The sequence below is a fragment of the Chrysochloris asiatica genome, unplaced genomic scaffold (genome assembly GCF_000296735.1).
Source record: "Chrysochloris asiatica unplaced genomic scaffold, ChrAsi1.0 scaffold00064, whole genome shotgun sequence".
In the NCBI taxonomy this organism is placed as follows: domain Eukaryota; kingdom Metazoa; phylum Chordata; class Mammalia; order Afrosoricida; family Chrysochloridae; genus Chrysochloris; species Chrysochloris asiatica.
The window spans coordinates 4,804,129-4,808,938 of record NW_006408582.1 but is presented as its reverse complement, the minus strand read 5'-3'; the positions used below and the strand labels follow the sequence as shown (position 1 = coordinate 4,808,938).

The 4,810-nt window shown below is 37.9% G+C and overlaps 1 pseudogene; it reads right to left on the bottom strand.

Moving 5' to 3' along the window:
• Window positions 1–321: 321 nt before the first annotated feature.
• LOC102811125 lies at window positions 322–3,059 on the bottom strand (annotated as a pseudogene).
• Between the last annotated feature and the right edge of the window lie 1,751 nt (window positions 3,060–4,810).

Below are 4,810 nucleotides of genomic sequence, written 5' to 3'. Positions count from 1 at the left end.
TGCATAATCTATGGGAGGAGGTCAAACCTCCTTATATATATAGAATGATTTAGCCATTAGTCACCAATATAAATCCCAGACAAATTAAAGGCTTACATTAAGAAAACTTGGGGTGGGAGGGAAGTATATATTAGCTGATCTCATGCAAAGAAGGAAGTCATAAATAATAGTAACAGTACTGAGAAACTCACTAAAGGGAAGCCAGGACTCAAACTTGGGTCTGTGAAACTTTAGAGCCTTACTCTTTTATTCTTTCTTTAGAAATTGATGTTTATTTTCCAACAATCTTATTTCCATTTTCTAAGAGACTTAAAGAACAGCTTAAGACCACTCAGTGGTTGTTCCTACCCACTCAGTGGTCTGAGCAGTGGGGGCTGCGGACCAGTCTTCAGTTGCAGGCTGAACGCTCCAGTCTTCAGTAGGGAACTGCTGAATGGGCACAGAGGGCACCTGCCCGCCTTCAGACCAGTCTGCGACCTCAGGATGAGCAGCAGTGAATTCAGGAGCAGGCCCGATCCGTTCGCCCTGAAATTCTTCCTTGGTCACAGCCTTTTCAGCAGCGGCCTGCTCTTCCTTTTCAACCTCTTCTGGAATCTCTGTAGAAATAGAGGTTAGGCACGACTTCCCACCGGTGCTCCGGAGATGGTGCCACGCATGCGCAGAACTTCCGGAGCCAGCATCCACCACATCAGACCCACTGAATGAGCTCCCTTTTTGTTACATGGGATGGCAACATCCACGTAGCACAGAAGAGAATCTGTGTTGCGCAGAGCAATGGTGGGCAAGTTAACATAAGATGCTTCTGTGAGAGGTTGGTGGTCAGCCCTGGATCAGTAACCACCAGAAGCTGTGGCTCCCAGAAGGCTGCCTGGATCTGATTCGTGAAGATTCTTGGAGTGAAGCGCCCAGCAATAGGAATGGCTCTAGTGGCAGCAGCAAACTTCAGCACAGCTCTCTGGCCGGTATTCCTGGAGAATATGACACTGACATCCCCTGGGTTTTCAATGGCAACAATGGCCCGAGCTGCCAACAGAAGCTTCTCCCAGCTCTTCTTCAGGTTTATGATGTAGATGCCATCACTTTTCCTTTTGTAGATGTACTGTTCCATTTGGAAGTCAACGTTGGTGCCACCTAAGTGGGTTCCTGCTGCAAGAAATTTGAGGATATCCTCCTTCATTTGCAGGACATCAAGGGCTCCGGATATTATGAAAGTTTTCCCTTTAAGTTATGACGGGAACCCAGAACAACTCTGCATGGACCCTTCTCTAGGTAGCGCGGAAAGGCTAAAGCCTTACTCTTAACCCTTCATAATATGATCTCTTTTAAGAAAACAATATAAAAACTGGTAGTTCAGAAAGCAAAGTTTTCTAAAGCATGTCATACATACATACATAAAGAAGCAAATAAATGAAAATGGAAAGATTAAGCAAAAAATTGGGGAATTTTTGCAATACACACTTGTATGGTATATATACATAGGTTATAGTCTTAAAGAAGTCTTGCAAATCAAAAAGAAAAAGGCTAAGAGGCCAGTAGAAATCTTGGCACAGAATACAAACAGGCCATTTGCAAAGGACCAAATGTAATGACTAAAAAACATGTAAAACATGTTTCATCTTCTTAGTAATCAATAAAATACCATTTCTCAGAGATATATCATGGTTTTCATCTAAAAAACCAGCAAACTTTTAACAAAAAGTTAACGCCTAGTGACCAACATTTCTGTTCTTAAACTATTTGTGTCTGTTTTGAAAGTGTACACTCCAGTTCAACAGTTGGTACATAATACGGTTCAGAGACATCGGTTCTGTCTTGGAGCTGTTCACCATTTTCATCCTCATGTTCTGAGTTGTTCCTCCTTTATAGAACAGAGTAGAGCTGCTCCACAGGTTTCCAAGGCTGTTAATCGTGACAGAAGCAAACTGCCATAGCTCTCTTGTTCCTTCATAAGCTGCTGAGGGGTTCAAACCTCAGACCTTTCGGTTATTAGCCATGCACTTAACCACTGTGCCACCAGGGCTCCTTTACTGCTGCCCGTGTGTCCTTTCTAATATTTTTAGCTACTCTTGTCAATTAGATACCATACTGATAATTTTTAAAAGAGCTCAATGCTTAAGGTAGAAATTCTTGACTGATGAAGCTAAATTATTTTTTGGTTGTAGGAAGACATTGTTGGGTATTTATGGTATACAATTTCAAGATTATCTCAGGGCTATAGTTTTAGAGATTCATTCAGCCTCCATGCCTTCAGAAAGTCTGGTGAGCAACTTTTTTAAAGAACCAAACCAGTCACAGACATATCAGACAAAACCCAATAACAATATAATTTATTAAAATTATACATATGTATTATTATTGTTGTTAAGCGCCCTTGAGTCAATTCCGACTCATAATGATCCTGTGTAAGATTTCTGAGGAGCACGTGGTGAGTTTGAACTACTGATCTTACCGTTCAAACCAACCTTGTGGTTGAGTGTTTATCCTACAACTTAACACCTGGACTCCTTTAACATAAAATAGGCTTATTTTAAATTATTCTGTATTATTGATTTTCTGTTACATAAGTACTATTATTTAAACAAATCAATAATAAGACTACTTTTAACAGAAGCAATTTATACTAATGAATAATATTTTAAAAATAAATTCAATGTCATTGAGTCGATTGTGACTCATGCTGTTGTTAGGTGGCCCCTCGTCAGTTCCAACTCCTAATGACCCTATATACACAACAGAAGGAGACACTGCCCAGTCCTGCGTCACTTCACAATTGTTATTACACTTGAGACCGTTGCTGCTGCCATTGTGCCAATCCATTTTGTTGGAATTCTTTTTCTGTTTCACTGACCCTCCACTTTACCAATCATCATGTACTTCTCCTGCTAACATGTTCAAAGTATGAGAGATGAAGTTTCATCATCCTGACATCTAAGGAACACGCTGGCTGGACTTCTTTCAGGACAGATTTGTTTGCTCTCACAGTGCATGGTATTTTTTAATATTCTTCTCTAATACTATAACTCACATGCACCAATTTTTCTCTGGGCTTCTTTAGTCATTGTCCAACTTTCACATGCATATGAGATCATTGAAAAAAAATATGACTTGGATCAGACGTATATTAATCCTCAAATGGGTATCTTTGTTCTTGAACATTTTAAAGAGGTCTTGTACAGTAGATTTGCCTAACGGAATATGTCGTTTGATTTCTTAACTGCTACTTCTATGAGTGTAGATTGTGGATCCAAGAAGAGCTTCAATTTTTCTCCATTTATCATGATGTTATTTATTGGTCCAGTTGTAAGGATTTTTGTTTTCTTTACATTTTGGTGTACTCTATGTACTCTATCAGTGAGTATTTTAAATCCTCTTAACTTTCAGCAAGGCAGGTATCATCGACATATTCCAGGTTATTAATGAATCCTCCTCAAATCCTGATGCCACATTCTTCTTCATATAATCCAACTTCTGGGATTATTTGCTCAGCATACAGATTGAATAAGTATGGTGAAAGCATACAACCCTGGCACACACCTTTCCTGACTTTTAAACCATCCAGTGTCCCCTTGTTCTATTCAAACAATTGCCTTTTCGTCTATGTACAGATTCCTTATGAACACAAGTGTCTGGAATACCCAATCTTAGCATTGTTATCCAATGTTTGTCATTAGCCACATTGTCGAAAGTCTTTGCATCATCATTAAAGCAAAGGTAAATATCTTTTGGTTAATCTCTGCTATCATCCACGATCCAGCTTGGATTCTAACTCATAAAACTGCTTCAGAGGGGTTCCAAGATTTGTAAATCTTCCTAGAAACAGACAACCTTCTAGTTAGCAGCACATGCTTAACCCATTGTACCACCAGGGCACCTTAATTAATAATAGGACTTGTTCAAAATAACATGTCAGAAAACTGTGAAAATATTTGCATAATGTTTCTTTAGGCTACAATTCATTTTCACTCATTTAACTCTTCATTATGTATTTAAACTTTTAAGCTATATTATTATGTATTCTTAAGATACCAAATTTAATATTTTAAGCAAGAAAAACATAGATAGGAGTAGTCAAGAAGATATTAACTTATATTTAATGAAAAATAATGATACATTTCTTTCTGTGCCACATTACAGTAAGGCATTTTTACTGTTTGCTTTTCCAATAATTCTTTTCCAAATTGCCCACGGCATTTAGGTTATCTTCCTTTTCTTAGATGTAGTGATAAAATTGAATGCAGCCAAATGTAAAACTTAGTTAAAGGTACAGCTCTTCTCTTATCAAGACCACATTACACCAAATCCTGGTGTCAGTTCAATGTGATGACGTCAAAATGGATATCTTCTCAATAAAAGCATTTGTGCATGGACTTCTTAAGGTTTTACTAATTAGTTACAGAAAATTGTCAGGCTTGTAGGAATTAGTGTTCAACTAAAAAAAAAATATATATCTACCAGCTTTGTATCTCTGAGCTTATTTTGGTTGATGAGCTATCTGTCATTCAGATTCATTCCATCTATAAATTTGTCTATATCTATTTGAAATGTCCCTCATTTGGAAACACTCCAAAGCACATTGGATATCATGGTAAGTAAATCTCTCCCAGGTAAAAAAGCATAGGTGTAATCTAAACTTGTAAATTGAAGTTGAATTGCAATTGCAGTTTTAGTAAGAAAAAATTAAATAATAATGAGAAAGTGCTATTTAACTGGGTCACCCTTTTCTGATGTATATATATATATATATAGTTGTTGTTGTTGTTGTTAAGTGCCATGGAGTCGGTTCTGACTCATAGCGACCCTGTACAGGGTT